The sequence below is a fragment of the Oncorhynchus nerka genome, linkage group LG22 (assembly GCF_034236695.1).
Source record: "Oncorhynchus nerka isolate Pitt River linkage group LG22, Oner_Uvic_2.0, whole genome shotgun sequence".
Taxonomy (NCBI): domain Eukaryota; kingdom Metazoa; phylum Chordata; class Actinopteri; order Salmoniformes; family Salmonidae; genus Oncorhynchus; species Oncorhynchus nerka.
The window spans coordinates 67,255,781-67,282,417 of NC_088417.1; the positions used below are offsets into that span (position 1 = coordinate 67,255,781).

Consider the following 26,637-nt stretch of genomic DNA (forward strand, 5'->3'; position numbering starts at 1 on the left):
TCATTTGCGACCAAGCTTTAACTTCCTGACTGATGTCTTGAGATGTTGCTTCAATATATCTACATAATTTTCCTGCCTCATGAAGCCATGTATTTTGCGAATTGCACCAGTCCCTCCTGCAGCAAAGCACCCCCACAACATGATGCTGCCACCACAACTTTAAAGTACCACTGAAGTCATTTTATGGGTATCTGTACTTTACTATTTATATTTTGGACAACTTTGACTTTTACTACATACTTTTTAATTCATACATTTTCCCTGACACCCAAAGGTACTAGTTACATTTTAATGCTTATCAGGACAGAAAAATGGTCCAATTCACACACTTATCAAGAGCACATCCTTTATCATCCATACTGCCTCTGATCTGGCAGACCCACTAAACACAAACACTTTGTTTGTAAATTGTTTTTTTTTAATGGTGCCGTCTGATTTGCTTAATATAAGGAATTTGAAATGATTTATACATTTACTTTTGATACTTAAGTATATTTTAGCAATTAAATGTACTTTTGACATTAAGTATATGTAAAACCAACTTTTAGACTTTTACTCAAGTAGTATTTTACAGGGTGACTTTCACTTGAGTAATTTTCTATTAAGGCATCTTTACTTTTACTCAAGTATGACAATTGGGTACTTTTTCCACCACTGTGTACATATTTACCTCTGGTGTCCTACATCAATAAAAGGGATCAGCTGAGGGCTTAGGGCAGACAGCTTCCGCAATTACTCTAGTTACTGCAGCATACAGCATAGACCTAAAGTTAACATTTCTATTGCAGGAAGGCCTATTTAGAATCAAATTGAGTCGTACTTCAACTCTACAATGAACTAAAAAGCTAATCTAAGCAAAGGGCACTTCTGCATTATAATAAGTTGCATTAAAATCTAGACATGATTCTTTGAGATCCAAACAGTGCATACTAAGAGATAGCAGGCCAGAAAGGGCTAAACGAATGGAAAGTGAGATGTCACCACATTCGGCAGATCAGTCAGGGAACGATGCAGGGTGTATGTGTTCTTAAAACATTAACCAACATCACAGTTAGCATACCTCCAGCCCTAACACTGCAGGGCATTTAGCACATTTAACGTGACATGGTACAAGCAGCTTGCCTCTTATTTTTAGCCCAGGCTTTCACACAACCTCCTGGGGTGTATATTGAAACGCAGCATGAGCAGGAATAAAACCAAGCTGGCTTCCCAGCAAAATCATCTACCCAGATCTGGGTTCAAATTGTATTTTAAATCATTAAAATAGTTTGAGATGACAGCCAGATGGGCAGAGTTTTGCCCTTTTGGAAATGTTCCATTAGTTCCATTGCGCCGGACAAATTCATTGCGCTGGGCAAATTCAATAAAAGTATTTTATAGATTTCAAATACTATTTGAATCCATTGAACCCAGGTCTGCTGATCTATAGAAGGTTGTTGTCTCCTTAGGAAAGTTCCCAATGTCACTTTATATATATATATATACATATTTTGTATGTTTTTTATATTGAACTGTAAATAGAGAACCTGCAGGTCCTTACAGTCTTATCGGATTGGTTCATCTATCCATGTGGTTACCTAAAATCCCCAAAAGTCCCCACAAGGCTAGTAAAACAATTCTCCCTCGTGGGGACATTTCCCTCATCCCCATGAGGACAAAGGCTATTTTAAGCTTAGGAGTTAGGTTTAGGGTTACAATTAGGGTTATAGTTATGGGGTTAGTGAGTTAGGTTTAGGGTTAGGTTTTAGGTTTAGGGTTACAATTAGGGTTATAGTTATGGGGTTAGTGAGTTAGGTTTAGGGTTAGGTTTTAGGTTAGGTGTAGTGGTTCGAATGGAAATCTATTTTAGGTCCCCACGAGGATAGAAGAACAAAACGTGTGTGCTGTGTGTGGCCCGTCATATGATGTTGCTAGGGCCCACTGTCTTCTCCTCATGCCTTTGTGAATATCATCCATCCACACTTGCATTTTCACAGACAGGTCTGGTACTGTACGTCAGCTAGATAGTTAAATGCATGTGACAATAGTTAGGCCTATGTAAATCATATCGAAAAGTTGGTAAAACATGTTAAGCCAAGATGAGGAAGTGAGACAAAAATTGAGGAAAAGCTAAGAGAAACTTTAAATGTGAAAATGTAGTGAAATAACAGAAATTGAGGAAGCAAACACTGAGGTAATGTCTGTTGAATAATCATGAGTCAAAAGCAATAAAGGGAAAGACTTATTAGCTAATATTTAGAAATCAGCTCACTGTTTGTAAAACACTGTTTGTAAAACCTGTCTCTGCAGTACGCTGAGACAGAGCCTGGGCCTATATAGGCAAAGTCTGCATCCTGACAAAGACACAAGGGCCACATTTGTTTTCACCTTCATAGTAGTGCATGACTGAAGGTTAGGGCTGTGGCAATCACGAAATTTCGTCAGCCGGTGATTGTCAAGCAAATAACTGTCGGTCTCACAGTAACTGACCGTTAATTAAAATAAACACATATAGCATCTCCTGGTTTCCACACATAGCCTACAAGCCACTGATGCAGACCTTTGGATCATTTACATTTTTAAAAGTCTAATAAATCCATATAATATAGCCTACACCTTCAAAATAAATCCATGATTTATTTTATACATGTCTAATAAAGCATGATATGAAGAAAATGTAGACCATTTCAGAAGAACAGAATAGCAAACTCTGGTCCTGATCTGGCTATGCCAAACGGCTGTGAGTTACACTAGTTCATTTTGCAGACAAGATTTGCTTAGAATTCCGTGGAATTATCTTGTAGTATGAAGAATACAACTGAATAAAGCTGAAAAGAATATAAATATTTTCTCCAAATGATTTGGGGGTGTGCGCACATGCAGCTAATCTGTGTTGAGTTGTTAACAACGAAATAGGTACTCCTATATTCTTAATTTAGAGTTATTAATGTAACTTTAGTTGTTCTACAAACGTTGGGCTATATGTTTTGATTTTTAATACATCGTAAGGCTGCATGATGAGACTCTAATGATGATTTGAAAAAAGTAGCTTGAAAGGCATGAGCTCTGCTTAGTTTTTTTGCGCAGGCTGTACACTCTTCGTTCGTCTCTCATTCACAATTTGACAAGCACTTGATAATTCCTCAAATTTTACAGTGGCATCCCTTTTGTGGCCGTAATGCACCCTAAAAAATCCATGTCTTTTGTGGCCAGTGGTCGTTGTGCCCTTGGCCTGGAGTGCTGCATTGCGCTATTCTCCCTGAGAGCTGCGCACTCCTAAGCACCTCTCACTCACATGGCTCTCCATCATGTGATCGGGTCTTTTTCACAGGCTACAAGTGAAGACAGACACATCGGGGAAACAACTGTGCGAGTCCTTATCCAATTCCGATGTGCATATTGAAGCTTATGTATGCCAGTTAGGCTCTAACCCCCTTGTAAAACAAATGAATTTGCTTAATTTTAAGATGTCATTTGGCCACTTTAATTGTGATACAAATCTTATCAAAACATATAGGCCTAAGGGCTAGGCTACATGAGGTGTGCAACTATGATTCGAAATGCCTGACAGCTTGAAAGACGTTTTGGACACTACAGTGAAAATGGTTAACTTTGTTAAAGCAAGGCCTCTGAACTCTCGTGTATTTTTAGCATTATGCAATGATATGGGCAGCAACCATGTAACACTTTTACAACATACAGAAATGCGCTCGTTATTAAGGGGCAAAGTATTGACTTTTTTTTTTTAAATTGAGAGACGAGCTTAAAAGTTTTCTTTACTGGCCATAATTTTCACTTGTCTGACCGCTTGCATGATGACGAGTTTCTCACACAACTGGCCTACCTGGGTGATGTTTTTTCTCGCCTGAATGATCTGAATCTAGGATTACAGGGACTCTCCGCAACTATATTCAACGTGCGGGACAAAATTGAGGCTGATTGAGAGGTTGGAGCTCTTTTGTGTCTGCATTAACAAGGACAACACACAGGTCTTTCCATCATTGTATGATTTTTTTTGTGTGCAAATGAACTGAAGCTTACTGACAATGTCAAATGGTTTTATATGTAAGATGGCTAAATAAATTGATTATTATTATATTATTATTTGTGCCCTGGTCCTATAAGAGCTCTTTGTCACTTCCCACGATGATGTGATAAAAATCACACTCATTATTATGTTTAAAAAAATGTATCGTATAGTGTGTGTGTGGCAGGCTTACAATGATGGCAATAAACAACATTTGGGAGTGTGCTGACCCTGGTGCTAGAGGGGGTACGCAACTGGAGGTTGAATGTTTGAAAGGGTACGGCACTATAAAAGTGGTTTGGGAACCACTGGCATAGCCTATAGAAATGTTGCACAACATGAGCTCATGGGTTCTCATGAAGTGTTTCATTAGATTTTCAATTACATTTGCATTGATGTCAGAGTGATTAGAGGAACAATAGACTGCTGAGTACCAGGCAGTTAGCAAGTTAGGTAGGCTACTAATGACCATCAGCAGAATCAGAGCTTAATTACCGTGACCGCCGGTGTGGCGGTAATACGGTCACTGCAACAGCCCCACTCAAGGTTTAGTTTTTATACTGTCAGGACACAGTTATGTAAAGACAACCTTGTGAGAGAAGGACAATTACTAGACTGAGAGTGTGTCCTCCATCAAAATTACCTAATTATGACAAGCCCAATGTCTTAGAAAGAGAGAGAGACCGAGAGAGAAAGACATCAGAATATGAAAGATTAATTTATTTATTAATATGAAGTCTTCTTGATGACAGCAGGTTTCCCTAATTTCCCTTCAAACATTTTCACAAAAACACAATATTCCTTAGGAAATATGAGTAATGTGGCAAAATCGGTTTGTGGGAAGGTTAGGCTAAATATGGAAATTTGTCAGCAGCATATCCGCAAATTAAAAAGTAGATTATGATTTTCTAGTTACCAAAGCTACTGCCCTGACAATTGGGTTGTTATTTTCACTAATTACATTAACTTTGACAGCAAGGGGATGTGAAGACTTTCTCAAAAAGAGATGATTACAAATATAGAGATCTTATGGGGTTTTCTTAGACATAGAGCTAACAACAATCCAAAGGTTGCTGAGTTTAGATAAAGAAAGCTTGTACCAACTGACATGTCTTATCTGTTTGGGATTGAGATGTGAGTGAAACACTTTTGAGACATCCTCTTATCCATTTGAACCCTAAAGGAGAGACAACAAACAATTTGGAGAACATTGCTACGCTATCCCTTTGACAACAAACATCCCATGAACCACAACAACCAAATAGGCTACTATTTATATCATAATCTTAAGAAAATTACCCTATGAAACCAGTCCACAGAAAGTTGAACATTAAACGTTTTCCAGTCTATAATCCCACACAGTCGGAGACCTCCCTCCAATGAACTGTGTATCTTGATCTCATAGGGAAGGTACAATAAAGCAGGTGCTGTGGGCGGGCTACCAGTCCAGTCTCTCTACCCAGCCCAGGCTCAGTGTTTCTGTTTGGGGGAGCAGATGTGGATATAGGGCACAGGGGCATGCTCCCATCATCAGAAGGTTAATGGAGCTTGGTAGCACTGACAGACATCTCCACTCTCCCTCTTTCTGCATATAAACTCTAGTGATAGCTTCTGTCACTGACAGAAGACATCCCCGACCCTGATGAGGCAATTCTCAGTCAACTTCCTGAGAGGAGATGCCCACCACATAGACCCACACATTAAGTGGCGTCTCTGTGCTTATTCCTTTAATATTAAGACTGACACAGTCCTTTAATGAATGGATTGCAGATGGTTACATACGATTCCATATATTGGCTATATAGGAATCACACCATGGAGATGACAGATGCTACAACAAGCAGTGGTGCACAGAATACTGTAGATCTAAGTCTACCTAAACAACCACACAACAACAACAAAAATGTACTTGGGGTATAATACACCAAATACACCTCGTAATACCCTTAAAATATGTATCTCTTTCATTGCTAGCTGAACATACTGTAATGCTAGCTGAACATACTGTAGCTAACATGAATATGGAGGAGCCTGATTCATTTCCTCAGCATTATCCACCACAGTAAACAGTGGGTGGGTGGCTCCTGAGTCCTGGCTGGCCCCAGTTTGGCAGTGGGTTGGAGAAAGGATGTTGGGTTGAATATCACACTGCTTCATCACATCCTCTGATGTGTGACCCACTCTGCATGGCTCAGCCCAGGGCAGGCTTCAGCCTCAGTCAGCCTTTAAATAACCAAGACTCTAAAGAGGGGAACTGCTGGTGAACTATGACCAACACTAGCATTATATAGCAGGTTGTTACTTCAGAGAAAAGGTGACTGGTATATTTAGCCCATAATGTTACTAAAAAAGGTATGTGGATATCTGTTAAGATCAGCCATAAAAAAAAAACATTTTTAATTTTCAATTGTCCAACTAATGTCCTCAAATACCTCAAAAGGTTTTATGTTTCAACCTGACTACCTTTAACCAACTTATGAAAGGACAGACTGAGACTGAGCTCTAAAAAACATAAACATAGATATCAAAAGGGGGTGAAAGAGAAAGGGAGACAGAGGGATAGAGTGTCATAGAGTGTACTCACAGAAAGAAAACAGCAATGGTCTTGATGACACCTTCACAGAAACTGCCCTGCACTGTAACTCCCCCTATACACACTGACTGACTCCTACCGGAGTTGAGTTGGACAGACTACACATACAGCGTCTATGCACAGAGAGCAACACGCCAGCCAGACCTTTGGATCAGAGAGCCACTGAGAAAGAGCAGCAGGGCCAAGAGTAGTCCAGCTGCTACTGCCTCCACACACACAGATCAAGACACGGAAGCAGCCTGTCTGCCTCTGTGCTGCCTATACCTCTCTCACGCTCTCTCTCAGACACGCACGCACACTCTCTCTCAGACACACACACACACACACACGAGGAAGTCTCCCTCCCCACTCAGACTATTTTTCCAAGCCGAGGTACAGGCGGTGGGAGAGGTGGAGAGGTGTTTTGAGAAGATATTTTATTTCAATCCTGTTATTTGTCTCCCTTCCCTCAGGACACTGTGGTCATTTGATTTAGGCTACCTTAGGCTTAGCTCATGTGTATGACAGATTGTAGAGGACACAATCACCCCATTGTATGGTAAATAACTTTCGAGACCTGTGTCTGTGTTGCTCGTCCTTAGTAGGAAGATATGTGCTTCTTTTATTCATGTCTTTGAATATACATACTAGTATTTTAGAAATCAAAAGCACCAGATGCCTTGGTGGACGACGTGCACATTTCTCACTTCCAAATGTCCTGGCTGTGCTGACAAAGCTTGTCTTTGTCTCAGAAGAAAATATTTCTAGCTTCAGTAGAGAGAAGAGGGAGGGCCGAAGATTAAGCATTTGTGGTAAGCATTTTACACATTTTCCAACTTACAACATGACAAGTCCGTAGAAAATGTGGGTAGTAATAAGCTGGAGAATATTACTGCTCTCTGGGTTGTGATGGAAAACACTCCAGTCAGTTTGTGGTGAGCGGTAAAATAGGGAACTCTGGCTGGCTGACCACACCCCTGTACTGCACTGTACAAGGCCTATACCACACAAAAGATGTTTCCAAGGCTGCCTAACGACTGAGAAATGTTTCAGAGAGCAGAGAGGTTTACAGGCCCCACATCCTGTTTGACACCCCACACAGAAACATATTCAGATTTAGAGCCTGATTAAGCCCAGACCACTCCGCCTGCCTTTAGCCTCAATTTAATTATTGCATAAAACAGAAAAACACACAATTTCAGATTTTCAGCCAGTAGACAACTGACTCACAAGCAATGTTCCCTTCAACGTTGTGAAACTTCTGTGCAACTTCCGGTGCGTGTTTACTGTGAACACTGAGGCTGTAACTGCTTTAAGTTATAGTTTTAACAGTGGTCAAGTAGGCTACTGTGGTTATTTGATCGTAATGTAGTCCTACCAGCGTGGTCTACCATCAAAAACTATGGAGAAAAACACATCCCATAACATTTTAACATGGAAATAGCTGTTCTATCAATCAGTCCACAGTAGCAGCCAATATGTGGTGTTCAATGTAGGCCTGCATTCCATGAGACATTTGAAAAAAAAACATACAGGGCTTTAAATTAACTTGTTTATCCACCTCTCCCACTTTACAAAATCAAATTCATCAAAGCATTTCGCTACACCACAAGCATTTCGCTACACTCGCATTAACATCTGCTAACCATGTGTATGTGACAAATAAAATTTGATTTGAATTCATTATTATTCCCATACCATTATTACAGAGAATCAGACCAATTATACTACGCTATGCCTATTGGTTACTTAACTTATTCAAGACAGTCTAAAAATACAACAGTGCCCCTTTTAGGCATTAAAAGTTATTTTCCTGACTCGCTTTTCAAAGATGGCTTTAAACACATTATTTATACACATTTTGTGCTCTTGTAGGAAGCAACCACTCCCCCATTGCTGACTACAAATGATTTATAACTGTGCTATTTGAAGCTGTTTGAAGCTCGTGAGCTCGTGAGTACTTCTCCTGTCCTATTCGGTGTCCTGTGTGAATCTAAGTGTGCGTTCTCTAATTCTCTCCTTCTCTCTTTCTTTCTCTCTCTCTCGGAGGACCTGAGCCCTAGGACCATGCCCCAGGACTACCTGACATGATGACTCCTTGCTGTCCCCAGTCCACCTGGCTGTGCTGCTGCTCCAGTTTCAACTCTTCTGCCTTATTATTATTCGACCATGCTGGTCATTTATGAACATTTGAACATCTTGGCCATGTAATGTTATAATCTCCACCCGGCACAGCCAGAAGAGGACTGGCCACCCCACATATGCTCTCTCTAATTCTCTCTTTCTTTCTCCCTCTCGGAGGACCTGAGCCCTAGGACCATCCCCCAGGACAACCTGACATGATATGACTCCTTGCTGTCCCCAGTCCACCTGACCGTGCTGCTGCTCCTCCACCTGACCGTGCTGCTGCTCCTGTTTCAACTGTTCTGCCTTATTATTATTCGACCATGCTGGTCATTTATGAACATTTGAACATCTTGGCCATGTTCTGTTATAATCTCCACCCGGCACAGCCAGAAGAGGACTGGCCACCCCACATAGCCTGGTTCCTCTCTAGGTTTCTTCCTAGGTTTTGGCCTTTCTAGGGAGTTTTTCCTAGCCACCGTGCTTCTACACCTGCATTGCTTGCTGTTTGGGGTTTTAGGCTGGGTTTCTGTACAGCACTTTGAGATATCAGCTGCTGTACGAAGGGCTATATAAATAAATTTGATTTGATTTGTATATAAAACTAAAAGTAAAAAAGATTGTTACACCCTGATCGGTTTCCCCTGTCTTTGTGCTTGTCTCCACCCACCTCCAGGCGTCGCCCATCTGCCCCATTAACCCCTGTGTATTTATACCTGTGTTTTCTGTTTGTCTGTTGCCAGTTCGTCTTGTCTTGTCAAGCCTACCAGCGTTTTTTCCGTACTCCTGTTTTCGCTCTAGTCCTTGTTTTCTAGTTTTCCCGGTTTTGACCATTTTGCGTGCCCTGACGTTCTGTACCTTTCGATCATCTTCGAGTTCCAGCCCTCTTCCTTCCCCTCTGACCGCTCGAAGATAGCATATCTCATAACGTTAATGTCCAGGAGGGCTCTCGCCTGGGCTACGGCGGTGTGGGAACAACAATTTGCCATGTGTTTCAGCCTGGAGGACTTCGTGGCTTAGGTGAAAAAGGTTTTCGACTCTACGTTGTAGAGCGAGGTTGCCTGGAAGTTACTCCAGCTTCGGCAAGACTCCCACAGTGTGGCGGACTATGTGGTTGATTTCCGCACGTTGGCTGCCGAGAGTGCCTGGAACCCTGAATCCCTGTTCGAAACATACGTTCATGGCTTATCAGAGGAGGTTAAGGACGAGCTCGCAGCCCGGGAGCTGCCTACGGATCTCGATTCGCTCATCGCCTTGACCATCCGGATCGATGGCGGCTACAGGAACGTAGGAAGGAGAGGAGGTTTGATTCCAGTCCCAATTGCTCGCCAAAGAATCTCCCCTTGCCTCAGAGGAACTCCGGAAGTCCCCGGCGTCTACGTCCCGAGAGGATCCAAGCTTACCCGAGTTCCCCCGAGAGTCTCTGAGTTCTGCCGACTCTCCTTTTTCGGGGCCGATCCAACTTGCCAGAGATAGGCTGTCTCCAGCCGAACGCTTACACACACTTAACACCGAGTTGTCTGTATTGCGGAAGTGCTGGTCATTATGTGTCTACCTGTCCCTTAAAGAGACCAGGCTCATCAGTAGATATGAGTACTCTAGTGGGCCATACACCCCTTTCCATGACATCCTGCTGTGGGGCGACCAGTCTAAATCTCTCCGGGTTCTCACGGACTTTGGGGCCGATGAGAGTTTGACGGACACCACCCTGGTATCTGAGCTGGTCATCCCCACTCACCCCCTCTCCAGTCTCCTGGATGTTAGAGCACTGGATGGGCGCTCTATAGGCAGGGTCACAATACTACTCCTATCCACCTGCGTGTGTCCGGGAACCACAGTGAGTTTATACAGTTTATGCTCATCAAGTCTCCTCAGGTTCCCGTGGTATTGGGGTTTTCTTGGCGCCGGCGCCACAATCCCCTTATCAACTGGACTGCTGGTATGATCATGGGCTGGAGTCCGTTCTGCCATGCCCATTGCCTGAAGTCGGCAAAGCCTTCCCCTGGGACGTCTTCCTGTGGACCCGGAAGAAGGCTCGGACCTCTCCGCTGTCCCCGTGGAGTACCAGGATTTCCGGGAGGTTTTCAGCAAAGCTCGGGCCACTTCACTTCCTCCGCATCGACCCTATGACTGCGGGATCGACCTTCTGCCTGGCACTACACCACCCCGGGGACGGCTGTATTCACTGTCGGGTCCGGAGCCCAAGGCTATAGAGACGTCCATTGCGGACTCCCTGGCTGCAGGGGGTATCGGCCTTTCTGCCTCCCCCGCCGGGGCATTGTTCTTCTTTGTGGAGAAGAAGGACAAAACCCTGCACCTGTGCATCGACTAACGGGGCCTCAATGACATCACGGTTAAGAACTGCTACCAGCTACCAATCATGTGGAACGCCTACCACCTGGTACAGATATGGGAAGGTGATAAGTGGAAGCCTTCAACACTGCTAGCGGACACTATGAATACCTGGTGATGCCATTCAGTTTGACAAAGGGCTCTTGCTGTGTTCCAGGGCCTGGTTAATGACGTTCTCAAGAATGTTGAACCGTTTTGTGTTCATCTACCTCGACGACATCCTCGTCTTTTCCCGCTCAGCTCAAGAACACGTTCTCCATGTCCAACAAGACCTCCAGCGTCTCCTGGAGAACCACCTGTTCATCAAAGCCAAATAATGTGAGTTCCATCGCTCCACCATCTCCTTCCTTGGATACATCATCGCTGCTGGGAATGTGCAGATGGATCCAGGAAAGGTGAGAGCGGTGCTGGATTGGCCCCAACCCAGCTGCAATGTTTCTTAGGATTTTCCCATTTTTACTGCCGTTTTAACTGGAGTTACAGCAGCTTGGCTTCCCCCTTGTCAGCACTCACCTCTCCCAAGGTCCCGTTCACATGGTCCCCAGCTGCTGACCGGGCATTCCTGGACCTTAACTTCTTAAGGTATAGGGGGCAGCATTTTCACTTTTAGATAAATAGCGTGCCCAATTTCAACTTCCTGCTACTCATGCCAGGAATATAAGATATGCATATTATTAGTATATTTGGATAGGAAACACTCTGAAGTTTCTAAAACTGTTTGAATCATGTCTGTAAGTATAACAGAACTTATGTAGCAGGCAAAACCCCGAGGACTAGCCGTTCAGAATTCTTGTTTTTGGTCTGTCTGCTCACTGAGTTCTCATTGGCAAATGATATTTTTTAGGAACCTGTTTTCAGTTCCTACCACTTCCACTGGATGTCACCAGTCTTTGGAATTTGATTGAGGTTATTCATTTGTGCAATGAAGAGGTAGGCCATCTAGGAACTGGGTAACACTGTTGAGAGTTGCGCAAGACGTGAAAAGTAGCGTTGGTTTGTTGTCTTCCTGTATTGAACACAGATAGACCAGTATACAATTTGATCGATTATTAACGTTTAAAAATACCTAAAGTTGTATTACAAAAGTAGTTTGAAATATTTTTGGCAAAGTTTATAGGCAACTTTTGAAATATTTTGTTGTGACGTTGCGTTTTTTTGGAAGCTGTTTTTTTCTGGATCAAACCCGTCAAATAAATGGACATTTGGATAAATATGTCCGTCATAGTTGAAGTGTACCTATGATGAAAATTACAGGCCTCTCTCATCTTTTTAAGTGGGAGAACTTGCACAATTGGTGGCTGACTAAATACTTTTTGCCCCATTGTATATGGACGGAATTAATTGAAAAAAAAGGACCAATTGTGATGTTTATGGGACATATTGGAGTGCCAACAAAAGAAGCTCGTCAAAGGTAATGCATGTTTTATATTTTATTTCAGCGATTTGTGTAGCGCCTGCAGGGTTGAAATATGCTACCCTCTTTGTTTACTATTGGGCTATCATCAGATAATAGCTTCTTATGCTTTCGCCGAAAAGCCTTTTTAAAATCTGACATATTGGTTGGATTCACAACGAGTGTAGCTTTAATTGAGTATCTTACGTGTGTGATTTAATGAAAGTTAGATTTTTATATATATTTATTTGCCGCCCTGCATTTTCCCTGTTTTTTGCCCAAGTGGGACGCAACTGTCCACTATACCATAAGAAGTTAAGAACCACTTCACCAAAGCTCTCATATTGATCCATCAGGACCCTTCCCGTCAGTTCATGGAGGAAGTAGACGCTTCGGATGTTGGAATGGGGGCTGTCCTGTCCCAGCGTTCTGCGCTGGACCTTAAGCTGCCTTCTTCTCCCATCGCCTTAATGCCACAGAAAGGAATTGTGATGTGGGGGACAGAGAACTACTCGCAGTGAAGATGGCCTTGGAGGAGTGGAGACATTGGTTAGAGGGGGCAGAACTTCCATTCATAGTGTGGATGGATCACAAGAACCTGGAATATCGCAGCACAACCTGGAATATCGCAGCACCGCCAAGCGTCTTAACTCCAGGCAAGCTCGATAGGCCCTGTTGTTCACCAGGTTCAACTTCACCATCTCCTACCGCCCGAGGTCTAAGAATGTTAAGCCGGACACACTTTCACGCCGCGATTGCCCCGCTTCTACACCCACGAACCCCGAAACCATTCCCCCTACATCATGCCTTGCGGCTACCCTCATCTGGGGAATAGAAACCAGGCCCGTAAGGCGGGCGCGGCTAACCGGATGTTTGTCCCTCATTCCTCCAGGCTTGCCTGCCACTCTTGCTTCCGTCGGAGCCTGGCCTTTGTGCGATGGTGGCCCACCATGGTTCCTGACGTCTCCGCGTTCGTCGCCGCCTGCGCCATCTGTGCTCAGAACAAGACTCCTCGGCAACTCCGGCTGGCCTCCTTCAAACTCTTCCTGTCCCTAACCGTCCCTGGTCACATATATCCCTGGACTTCGTCACTGGTCACCCTCCGCAACACCCCTATCCTCACCGTGGTGGACAGGTTTTCCAAAGCCGCTCATTTAATTCCCCTCCCCAAGCTACCTTCTGCCAATGAGACTGCCCAGCTCATGGTGCAGAATGTCTTCCGGATCCATGGACTTCTGGTGGACATGGTTTCCGACAGTGGTCCTCAGTTCTCGTTCCGGTTCTGGAAGGCATTCAGCACACTCATTGGGTTGTCGGCCAGCCTGTCCAGCCTGTGGGTTTCATCCCCAATCCAACGGCCAGTCAGAGTGTGCTAATCAGGACCTGGAGACAACTCTTCGATGCCTCGTCTTGGCCAATCCCACCACCTGGAGCCAGCAACTCATGTGGGTGGAGTACACCCTTCCCTGCTCGGCCACTAGGCTCTCTCCCTTCGAGTGCTCCATGGGTTATCAGACCCCGCTCTTCCAGGAGCAAGAGGTCAACATACCCTCTACCCAGATGTTCGTCCGCCGCTGTTGGCGTACCTGGAAGAGAGCTCGGACCGCTCTTCCCACGAGGTATCGTCGACAGGTGGACCGCCACCGGACCCCGGCTCCCCGCTATCGTCTTGGGCAGAGGGTATGGCTGTCCACTTGGGATCTGCCCTCTCCGGGGTCCTGCAAACTTTCCCCCTGTTTTATTGGCCCTTTCCCCATCTCCAAGATTCTTAGCCCCTCTGCTGTTTGTCTTCTGTTGCCCCGTACCCTCCTTATACATCCCACTTTCCATGTGTCTAGGATTAAACCTGTATCACAGCCCTTTGTGTCCAGGCCAAACAGATTAATTATATTGCATAAATCCGCTGCGTGTATGTGTGGTAGGTTTGTTCTGAAGAGCCACCTGTCAATGTGGGGTGTGTGTGTGGGGTTTGTTCTGAAGAGCCACCTGTCAATGTGGGATATGCGAGAGTGTTGGCTGTAGCCTCTAGTGTCCACTCGATATCTCACTCAGAGAGAAACATGAGAGGAGATGAGAGGAAATGAGAAGAGAGGAGTGGGCTTCTTAGCACTGCCATCTTCACCTCTCTCTTTCCCTGTCTCTCTCGCTCTCTCTGATTCTCTCTCCCGCTCTCTCTCCCTCTGTTTCCGTCTCTTACTGACACATATTCCCCACACCTCACAAGGAGAAACTAACTTGCCAATCATCTTGGAAGAGAGAGGAATATTCTCTCCTCGTAAACTCCTTGAGTGTTCTCTTCTCTCAACGGAAAAACAGCCTGATGGTGACATCATGGAGTGTGAGGAATAGGCTGGCTATGTTGCCTTTTCCCTTTCTTGCCAGAGTTAACTGATGCAATCTCAAATCATATTAAATTATTGTCTAACAATATAAAACTTGAAGGAGGAAAACTTCAAAGACTCAGAGGCTAGCTGTGCATCTGAAAAATTGCCCTACTGTCACGCCCTAATCTGTTTCACCTGTCCTTGTACTTGTCTCCACCCCCTCCAGGTGTCGTCTATCTTCCCAACTTATCCTATGGGTATTTATACCTGTGTTTTCTGTCTGTCTGTGACAGCTTGTCTTGTTTGTCAAGCTTACCAGCGTTTTCCTGTCAGCTCCTGTCTTTTCCCAGCTTCTCGTTTTCCGTCCTCCTGGTTTTTGACCCTTGCCTGTCCTGACCCTGACCCTGCCTGCCATCCTGTATTTTTGCTCCTACTCTGGATTATCGACCCCTGCCTGCCTTGACCTGTCGTTGCCTGCCCCTGTTGTTACAATAAACATTGTTACTTCACACAGTCTGCACATGGGTCTTACCTTGATACATGATACCTACCAACTAGGGCACTTCAGTAAACACACAAAGCAAAAGACTGAAAAACAATGCATGAATGGATCAAAGGTAGAAAAATATAATAATATTTATTCAACGGAGGGATCCTCTATTGTCGTCATTACTCATTCTTACAAAAGGTATTTTCAAGGACAAACAATAATAGCCTCCTATTGATGCTGAGAAGCTGTATCTGCACCCAGTTCCCAGCTCTTCTGTCCCACTCTCTACTCCATTCTCCAGTTGTGGCCATGGGCCCAGGAGGCGATCCCAGTGTCTGGTCCCAGATCTGTTTGAGCTGCCATGACAAGTCCTGTGGTTGTTTGCAAGACAGCACAAACAGATCTGGTATCAGGTTACCAAGTGGCTGCCTGGCTCCCACACAGGAAGAAAAACAACAGCTACGGAGGCGCTGTATGGAACCACTTCAGAGTCTGGAGGCAGGGCAGGGCAGGGCAATGCTCCCGGTCCCACATAAACGTGTCTTTAAAGCGTAACCTACATTAGCACCTCCTCATTGGAGATCTCCTCTCTTTAACCCCCGGTCAACAGCCCTGCGCCCCCCACAGCAACGTACCCAAGCCTCCCCCATTTCTCCTTCACCCAAATCCAGATAGCTGATGTTCTGAAAGAACCGCAAATCTGGACACCTGCAAATCATCCGGGCTAGACAATCTGGACCCTCTCTTTCTAAAATTAAAACCCCTATTAACTAGGCTGTTCAAACTTTCTTTCGTATCGTCTGAGATCCCCAAAGATTGGAAAGCTGTCGCGGTCAACCCCCTCTTCAAAGGGGGTGACACTCTAGACCCAAACTGCTACAGACCTATATCAATCCTACCCTGCCTTTCTAAGGTCTTCGAAAGCCAAGTTAACAAACAGATTACCGACCATTTCGAATCCCACTGTACCTTCTCCGCCATGCAATCTTGTTTCCGAGCTGGTCATGGGTGCACCTCAGCCATGCTCAAGGTCCTAAACGATATCATAACTAGAGGTCGACCGATTAATCAGAATGGCTGATTACTTAGGGCCGATTTCAAATTTTCATAACAATCGGAAATCGGTATTTTTGGGCGCCGATTTTGCAGATTTTTGTTAATATATATATATATTTTTATACCTTTATTTAACTAGGCAAGTCAGTTAAGAACACATTCTTATTTTCAATGACGGCCTAGGAATGGTGGGTTAACTGCCTTGTTGAGGGGCAGAACGACAGATTTTGTACCTTGTCAGCTCGGGGGATTCAATCTTGCAACCTTACAGTTAACTAGTCCAACGCTACAACCACCTGCCTATCGATGCACTCCACAAGGAGACTGCCTGTTACGCAAATGCAGTAGAAGCCAAGGTAAGTTGCTAGCTAGCATTAAACTTATCTTATAAAAAACAATCAATCAATCATAATCACTAGTTATAACTACACATGGTTGATGATATTACTAGTTTATCTAGCTTGTCCTGCGTTGCGTATTTATTTTATTTTTTATTTCACCTTTATTTAACCAGGTAGGCCAGTTGAGAACAAGTTCTCATTTGCAACTGCGACCTGGCCAAGATAAAGCATAGCAGTGTGAACAGATAACAACACAGAGTTACACATGGAGTAAACAATAAACCATTTTTAAAAAGCAGAAAAAAAGAATCTATATACATTGTGTGCAAAAGGCATGAGGAGGTAGGCAATAAATAGGCCATAGGAGTGAATAATTACAATTTAGCAGATTAACACTGGAGTGATAAATGATCAGATGAACATGTGCAGGTAGAGATACTGGTGTGCAAAAGAGCAGAAAAGTAAATAAAATAAAAACAGTATGGGGATGAGGTAGGTAAATTGGGTGGGCTATATACCGATGGACTATGTACAGCTGCAGTGATTGGTTAGCTGCTCAGTATTTAAGAGAAGCTGCAGACTCGCTATGCCCTGTGACGAACCATCAAACAGGCAAAGTGTCAATACAGGACTAAGATTGAATCATACTACACCGGCTCCGACACTCGGCGGATGTGGCAGGGCTTGCAAACTATTACAGACTACAAAGGGAAGCACAGCCGCGAGCTGCCCAGTGACACGAGCCTACCAGACGAGCTAAATCACTTCTATGCTCGCTTCGAGGCAAGCAACACTGAGGCATGCATGAGAGCATCAGCTGTTCCGGAAAACTGTGTGATGACGCTCTCCGTAGCCGACGTGAGTAAGACCTTTAAACAGGCCAACATACACAAGGCTGCGGCCAGACGGATTACCAGGACGTGTGCCCCGGACACGTGCTGACCAACTGGCAGGTGTCTTCACTGACATTTTCCCTGGTTGAGTCTGTAATAGCAACATGCTTCAAGCAGACCACCATAGTCCCTGTGCCCAAGAACACAAAGGCAACCTGCCTAAATGACTACAGACCCGTAGCACTCATGTCCGTAGCCATGAAGTGCTTTGAAAGGCTGGTAATGGCTCACATCAACACCATTATCCCAGAAACCCTAGGCCCACTCCAATTTGCATACTGCCCAAACAGATCCACAGATGATGCAACCTCTACTGCACTCCACACTGCCCTTTCCCACCTGGACAAAAGTAACACCTATGTGAGAATGCTTTTCATTGACTACAGCTCAGCGTTCAACACCATAGTACCCTCAAAGCTCATCACCAAGCTAAGGATCCTGGGACTAAACATCTCCCTCTGCAACTGGATCCTGGACTTCCTGACAGGCCACCCCCAGGTAGTGAGGGTAGGTAGCAACACATCTGCCACGCTGATCCTCAACACTGGAGCTCCCCAGGGGTGCGTGCTCAGTCCCCTCTTGTACTCTCTGTTCACCCACGACTGCATGGCCAGGCACGACTTCAACACCATCATTAAGTTTGCTGACAACAGTGGTAGGCCTGATCACCGACAACGATGAGACAGCCTATAGGGAGGAGGTCAGAGACCTGGCCGGGTGGTGCCAGAATAACAACCTATGCCTCAACGTAACCAAGACTAAGGAGATGATTGTGGACTACAGGAAAAGGAGCACCGAGCACGTCCCCATTCTCATCGACAGGGCTGTAGTGGAGCAGGTTGAGAGCTTCAAAGTCCTTGGTGTCCACATCAACAATAAACTAGATTGGTCCAAACACACCATGACAGTCATGAAGAGGGCACGACAAAGCCTATTCCCCCTTAGGAAACTAAAAAGATTTGGCATGGGTCCTGAGATCCTCAAAAGGTTCTACAGCTGCAATATCGAGAGCATCCTGACCGGTTGCATCACTGCCTGCTACGGCAATTGCTCGGCCTCCGACCGCAAGGCACTTCAGAGGGTAGTGCGTACGGCTCAGTACATCACTGGGGCAAAGCTGCCTGCCATCCAGGACCTCTACACCAGGCAGTGTCAGAGGAAGGCCCTAAGAATTGTCAAAGACCCCAGCCACCCCAGTCATAGACTGTTCTCTCGACTACCGCATGGCAAGCGGTACCGTAGTGCCAAGTCTAGGACAAAATGGCTTCTCAAAAGTTTTTACCCCCAAGCCATAAGACTCCTGAACAGGTAACCAAATAGTTACTAGGATTATTTGCATTGTGTACCCCCCCGCCCCCCAACCCCTCTTTTATGCTGCTGTTACTCTCTGTTTATCTTATATGCATAGTCACTTTAACTATACATTCATGTACATACTACCTAAATTTGCCCGACCAACCAGTGTTCCCGCACATTGGCTAACCGGGCTATCTGCATTGTGTCCCACCACCTGCCAACCCCTCTTTTTACACTTCTGCTACTCTCTGTTCATCATATATGCATAGTCACTTTAACGATACCTACATGTACATACTACCTCAATAAGCCTGACTAACAGATGTCTGTATATAGCCTTGCTACTCTTTTTTCAAATGCCTTTTTACAGTTGTTTTATTTCTTTACTTACCTACACACACAGACACACACACATACCTTTGTTTCCGCACCATTGGTTAGAGCCTGTAAGTAAGCATTTCACTGTAAGGTCTACACCTGTTGTATTCGGCGCATGTGACAAATAAACTTTGATTTGATTTGACTCATATCTCCCTCACTAGCTTTATGCACCAGCTATCAGAGCAGCTCACAGATCACTGCACATAGCTCATCTGTAAAAGCCCATCCAACTACCTCATCCCCATACTGTTATTTATTTTCTTTATTTTGCTCCTTTGCACCCCAGTATCTCTACTTGCACAGTCGTCTTCTGCACATCTATCACTCCAGTGTTTAATTGCTATATTGTAAGTATTTCGCCACTAGGGCCTATTTATTGCCTTACCTCCCTTATCCTACCTCATTTGCACACATTGTATATACTTTTTAATTTTTTACATGTATTTTTTATTATAATTTTTTCTACTGTATTATTGACTGTATGTTTTCTTATTCCATGTGTAACGCTGTGTTGTTGTTTGTGTCGCACTGCTTTGCTTTATCTTGGCCAGGTCGCAGTTGTAAATGAGAACTTGTTCTCAACTTGCCTACCTGGTTAAATAAAGGTGAAATTAAAATTAAAATAAAAAACTACAGCTGCTTCCACTGTAGCTACTAGCTACCACTGACTGACTGACTACTGTCTCTGCTTTCTCAGCTGCTCATGTTACATTAGGCTACATTACATTATATTACCACATACAGCCTAGTCTGAGTATACAGATCAGGGAAAGTGCATGTTTTTAGACAAATAATACATTTTCACAAAAATATCATTGCATTCACAAGTTGGAATTGTCTTCATCATGCTTCCCTAAGCTAAGAACATTTGTGTAGATATTGTTTTGGAGTCTGTGAAATCTTTCATGGTATATCTAAGGAACATCTGTGTGTGAACTACAACTATCATAGTCAGCCACACTATGGATCTGGTGAATGTGGTGTAACAGCATTTCACCAGTTTATAATTTCTAAGAAACTACGTGAGATTAAATACCCTTCATTTGAATTCTGCATGTGTCAGAATTTTAAATTTAATTTTTTCAGCCACCTTCGCCACAGTCCGTATTTGTGTGTGTCCACGTCAGCAGCTCCAGTGCATCTGTACAGCACCTGGGACTGGGGAAACTCATGTGTGTGCTAAATCATAACCTCAACCTCAAAGTAACCTAAATTGAATAAAGAAGTGTGCAGAAATGAGCCCATCCCCGATTCTGTGAGATTCCGCTCCCTGGGTTCCCCTCTAGGCCCTGGCTGCAGAGACAGATTAAATGTGTGAACTAAGTTTATTGTGGATGGATTTTAACGTTAAAATTACGGATGGACATCCTTCGTCACCATCAATCGTCAACGTACAGTATATAAGCTGAAACAAACTATTGGCTTTTCTGTGCGAAATCTCAGTGAGGGGCTGTGGCCGACCTCTAGGAGGATGTGAAAGGACAGGACATAAAGCTAGGACGGTAGACCTTAACCTGACTCTGTATTAGAACACCTAGTCATAAATCATTGTCTATGGATTGTGTTGCTGACTATTTTGCATTCATGCAAACAAAGGTAACAGAATGATTGGAATCAATATGTAGCCTACTACTGCAATGCATTTTTACACCAACTCATCTAGGCCTATTTCTAAAACAGATAGGCCTGAAGTTGGCTAATAAAGGTTTGAATTGCCTTGAGTCCTCCAAGTCACATTTAGAAGTCAGAGCAGAACATGCCCAATGGAGTCGTGATGTAGACTCCGTTGAATGTTGATGAAGGCACATGCACACAGAAAGAGAACAACAAATGGCCTATCTGCATTCTCTAAGCATAGGCTCATTCCATGCATAATCATGAAGCACCACTCTGCAGTATAGTAGAATAAGATTGTTTAAAAAAAATGTGTATTTAACATTTATTTCACTAAGCAAGTCAGTTAAGAACAAATTCGTACAATGACGGCCTACCGAGGAACAGTGTGTTAACTGCCTTGTTCAGGGGCAGAACGACAGATTGTTACCTTGTCAGCTCCGGGAATTGATCCAGCAACCTTTCGGGTTACTGGCCCAACGCTCTAGGCTACCTGCCGCCCCAAAAATGGTGATATAAGTGTTCTTTGGCTGTCCCCATAGGAGAACCCTTTGAATAACACTTTTGTGTTGCAGGTTGAACCCTTTTGGGTTCCATGTAGATTCTTTCTACAGAGGGTTCTACATGGAAACCAAAAGGGTTCTACTTGGAACCAAAAAGGGTTCTACCTGGAACCAAAAAAGTTTCTCCTATGGGGACAGCCGTAGGACCCTTTTCTCTAACAGTGTACAGATGAGGAAACTGTTTTTTAAAGCGTTAATCAGCATTTTTAGATTAAAAAGATATTTGATTTACTAGGATCTCCATTAGCAACATCTAGTCTTACTGGGGTCTGACACATAACAAAAAAGACATTACAGACAAAATACTTTACAATTTACTTACATTTAAAAACATTTAGTATGTGTGTGTGCGTGCATCTATCATTTAAACATATATGTCAGTACATACACACAACAAGTAGGTCACATAGGGGAGAGGCGTTGTGCCGTGAGGTGTTGCTTTATTTGTTTTTTGAAAGCAGGTTTGCTGTTCACTTGCGATATATATAAGATGGGAGTTCCATGCACCCAACGCTCTGTATAATACTGTATGCTTCTTTGAATTTGTTCTGGACCTAGGGACTGTGAAAAGACCCCTGGTGGCATGTCTGGTGGGGTAACTGTGTGTGTCAGTGCTGTGTGTGTAAGTTGACTATGCAAACCATTTGGAATTTCCAACGCATTAATGTTTCCTATAAAAAACAAGAATTGACACAGTCAGTATTAACTCAATTCTTAGCCAAGAGAGACTGGCATGCATAATATTAATATTAGCCCTCTGAGCAAGAAGTGCGGCTCTGTTCTGGGCCAGCTGCAGCTTATCTAGGTCTTTCTTTGCAGAACTGGACCATATGACTGGACAATAATCAAGATATGATAAAACTAGAGCCTGCAGGACATGCTTTGTGGAGTGTGGTGTCAAAAAAGCAGAGCATCTCTTTATTACGGATTGACCTCTCCCCATCTTTACAACCGTTGAATCTATATATTTTGACCATGACAGTTTACAATCTAAGGTAAAAACCAAGAAATTTAGTGTCCTCAACTTGTTCAACAGCCACACCATTCATTACCAGATTCAGCTGAGGTCTAGAATTTAGGGAATGATTTGTACCAAATGCAATGCTGTCAGTTTTAGAGATGTTCAGGACCTGTTTATTACTGCCCACTCATTCCAAAACAGACTGCAACTCTTTGTTAAGGGTTTCAGTGACTTCATTAGCTGTGGTTGCTGATGTGTATATGGTTGAATCATCAGCATACATCGACACACATGCTGTTGTTTAAACAACTCTTTTGGGATAGGGGGCAGCATTTTCACTTTTGGATGAATAGTGTGCCCAGAGTGAACTGCCTCCTACTCTGTCCCAGATGCTAATATATGCATATTATTATTATTATTATTGGACAGAAAACACTCTGAGGTTTCTAAAACTGTTTGAATGATGTCTGTGTATAACAGAACTCATATGGCAGGCGAAAACCTGAGAAAAATCCAACCAGGAAGTGGGACATCTGAGGTTTGCAGTTTTTCCAAAACTTGGCCTACCGAATACACAGTGGGATATGGATAAAGTTGCACTTCCTACGGCTTCCACTAGATGTCAAACGTCTTTAGAAACTTGAATGAGGATTCTACTATAAAGGAGGGGCTCATGAGGCCTGTTTGAGTAAGTGGTCTGGCATAGTGCCTTGGTCTCATGACGCGCGCTCCCGACAGAGTTACCTCTCGTTCCAGTGCTTTTCTTCAGACATAGGAATTCTCTGGTTGGAAGCTTATTGATGTTTTATGTTAAAAACATCCTAAAGATTGATTCCATACATCGTTGGACTTGTTTCTAAAGGACTGTAACGGAACGTTTCGAGTTTGTCTGGACGAAGTACCTGTGCCTCATGAAGATGGATTACTGGGCTGAACACGCTAACAACAAGTGGCTATTTGGACATAAATGATGGACTTTATGGAACAAATCAGTCATTTATTGTCGAACTGGGATTCCTGGGAGTGCCTTCTGATGAAGATCATCAATGGTAAGTGAATATTTATGGTGTTATTTCTAACTTCTGTTGACTCCAAAATGGCGGATATTTCCCTGGCTGGATTGGGCTCTGAGTGCCGTTCTCAGATTATGCTTTTTCCGTAAAAAAAATGTGAAATCTGACACACCGGTTGCATTAACCTCTTGGAGCTAGGGGGCACTATTTTTATGTTTGGAAAATTAACGTTCCCAAAGTAAACGGCCTACTTCTCAGGACCAGATGCTAGAATATGCATATAACTGACAGATTAGGATAGAAAACACTCTAAAGTTTCCAAAACTGTCAAAATATTGTCTGTGAGTATAACAGAGCTGATATTGCAGGCGAAACCCTGAGAAAAATCAAACCAGGAAGTGGCTTCTATTTTGAAAACTCCATGTTCCATAGCCTCCCAATGCTTCATTTAAAGGGATATCAACCAGATTCATTTTCCTATTGCTTCCTCAAGGTGTCAGTCTTCAGACATAGTTTCAGGCTTTTATTTTGAAAAATGAGCCAGAATGATAACATTGCGTCAAGTGGTCACATGAGTTTTGCTCGCGCAACAGAATTTGGACAGCTATTGTTTTTCCCTCTCCTACTGTGAAAGACATTTGCGGTTGATATATTAGCGATTATATATTTTAAAAACAACCTGAGGATTGATTATAAAAAACGTTTGACATGTTTCTGTGGACATTACGGATATTATTTGGAATTTATCTGCGTTGTCGTGACCGCTCTTTCCTGTGGATTTCTGAACATAATGCGCCAAACAAACAGAGGTATTTTGGATTACTTTTCTGATTTTCGTGACCAAGCTACCTGATGCTAAGTGCACTTTATGTTTTGTCATGCGATCGATAAACTTACACAAACGCTTGGATTGCTTTCACTGTAAAGCATAATTTCAAAATCTGAGACGACAGGTGGATTAACAAAAGGCTATCCTGTGTTTTGCAATATTGCACATGTGATTTCATGAATATGAATATTTTTAGTAATATTATTTGACTGGGCGCTATGCTATTCAGCGGTTGCTGATGACAATTATCCCGCTTAATGTCGGTGGTAGGTCATTTGTAAAAAAAATAGAAAAGACTAGAGGGCCTACTGCACTGCTGTACACCACACTTTACATGTTTGACATTAGAGAAGCTTCCATTAAAGAAAACCCTCTATTAGATCCGTTCTATTAGAGTTCTATTAGATCCGGTATTCCAAAACTGGGGTACACGCAATGCTGTCGGGAATACGCGAAATAAAAATGTGATTCATATTTTTTATTTTTTTAACAGTACCTTTATATTTTCCAACGGGGCTATACATTTGGGTGAGTTTTTTCACTGCCAAAAATAAAATTAAACCATCTAGTGTTCAGCGAAATAACAACACAATGTCAAATACAGGTAGCCTTGTCAAATAATTAACATCCAATCACATTAACTGTTACTCTCTTGCGGAAAACCTTCACTCTTGCGCTGACATTTAGAAACGACACAGGACAATGAGCGAGAATAAAGACGACTTTCGAGTAGTAAGACATGTATAGAAGCAACAGATAGCATTAATAAGAAGGGGCTAAAAGTATCTTATATGGTGAGCTAACAGTGGCTAGGACAGGCAAGCCCCATACTATTGTGGAGGACTTAATTCTTCCTGCTGCCGCGGATATGGCTGGGACAATGCTGTGGGAAAAGGCCAAAAAAAACTATACAGACAATGCTTTCATCAAATAACACTGTTTCACGATGCATCAGTGACATGACAGGAGATGCTTTGAAACAATTACTGCTTCGCATACAAGCCAGTGAATTCTATGCGTTACAGCTGGATGAGTCAACAGACGTGGCGGGCCTGGCACAGCTCCTGGTATATGTCCGTAATGTTTATGGGGGGTCAATTAAGGAAGACATCCTCTTCTGCAAACCACTGGAAACCAGGACATGAGAGGATATTTTTAAAGTACTGGAGAGCTTTGTGACATCAAATGGACTTTGGTGGTCAAGATGTGTTTATCTGTACGGATGGCACAAAATCCATGCCAGGGAGACATAGTGGAGTGGTAACGCGCGTGCAAGCAGTTGCTCCGACGCCACTTGGGTACACTGCAGCATCCACCGAGAGGCTCTTGCTGCCAAGGGAATGCCTGACAGCTTGAAAGACGTTTTGGACACTACAGTGAAAATGGTTATCTTTGTTAAAGTAAGGCCCCTGAACTCTCGTTTATTTTCTGCATTATGAAATGATATGGGCAGCGACCATGTAACATACAGAAAGACGTGCGCTGGTTATCAAGGGGCAAAGTATTGACATGTTTTTTTAATTTGAGAGACGAACTTAAAGTTTTCTTTACTGACCATCATTTTCACTTGTCCGGCTGCTTGCATGAGGACTGGTTTATCTGGGTGATGTTTTTTCTCGCCTGAATGATCTGAATCTAGGATTACAGGGACTCTCTCTGCAACTATTGTAACAATACAGAGGCGGATGCAAGATGCAAGCAACGATGGTTTAATGAATACAGGTTACAGCAGCAACAGGACAGACAGACTGTACTCAGACGGAATCCGACCCAGGGACTAGGGCGCATCCTCCTATGTGAGCGTGCTGAGAAACCCAGGGGAGAGTGTCCGGATGGGTAGGAAGGAGCACAGCAGATAATCCACACAAGGACGGCGAGAGATGAGCACGGACACACGACACAACCTCAGGGAAGTAACAACGATCTGACAACAAGAAACACTGGTTACAGAACATATAAAGGGAAGATAAGTGATTCCAGCTGGCGCAGACAATCAGGCCGAGATTGGGAACCACGCCCACACAAACACGGGAGAGAGAGAGAGAGAGAGAGAGAGAGAGAGAGAGAGAGAGAGAGAGAGAGAGAGAGAGAGAAGGAAAAGGAGGCAGTGGATTCATGAACCGTGACAATACCCCCCCCCCCTAGGAACGCCTCTTGGCGTTCCCAGGCGAATTTACCTGTCGATTGAAATCATCGATAAGGGAGTGATCCAGAATGTCCCTAGCAGGTACCCAACTTCTCTCCTCCGGGCCGTAACCCTCCCAGTCCACCAGGTACTGGAATCCGCGTCCCCTCCTTCTAGAGTCCAAAATACGATTGACAGAAAAGGTGGGTTCCCCATCAACAAGTCGTGGCGGCGGGGGAACCGGGACCGGTGGGTTAATGCGTGCATGAAACACAGGTTTTATTTTAGACACATGAAAGGTAGG

The 26,637-nt window shown here is 43.7% G+C and overlaps 1 protein-coding gene and 2 long non-coding RNA genes across 8 annotated transcripts in view; 2 read left to right on the forward strand and 1 right to left on the reverse strand.

Moving 5' to 3' along the window:
- Nucleotides 1-26,637, reverse strand: part of LOC115105533 (cytospin-B-like) — a 179,239-nt gene that overhangs the window by 124,208 nt on the left and 28,394 nt on the right. For 2 of the 6 annotated variants that reach the window (XM_065007328.1, XM_065007329.1), the window contains exon 1: nucleotides 6,591-6,837. The exons of 2 other annotated variants lie outside the window; for them this stretch is intronic. The gene's annotated coding sequence lies outside the window, so the exon portion shown is untranslated. Of the gene's footprint in view, nucleotides 1-6,590; nucleotides 6,839-26,637 lie in introns of those variants that run through there. 2 more of the 6 variants (XM_029627691.2, XM_029627695.2) reach the window with 2 other exon arrangements.
- The window catches only part of LOC135563808 (uncharacterized), a 45,605-nt gene that overhangs the window by 1,239 nt on the left and 17,729 nt on the right, over nucleotides 1-26,637 (forward strand). The window lies entirely within an intron of this gene.
- On the forward strand, nucleotides 4,191-8,965 carry LOC135563807 (uncharacterized). The gene is made up of 3 exons (XR_010460541.1): nucleotides 4,191-7,137; nucleotides 7,334-7,390; nucleotides 8,454-8,965. It is a non-coding gene; the product is annotated as an uncharacterized LOC135563807 (long non-coding RNA).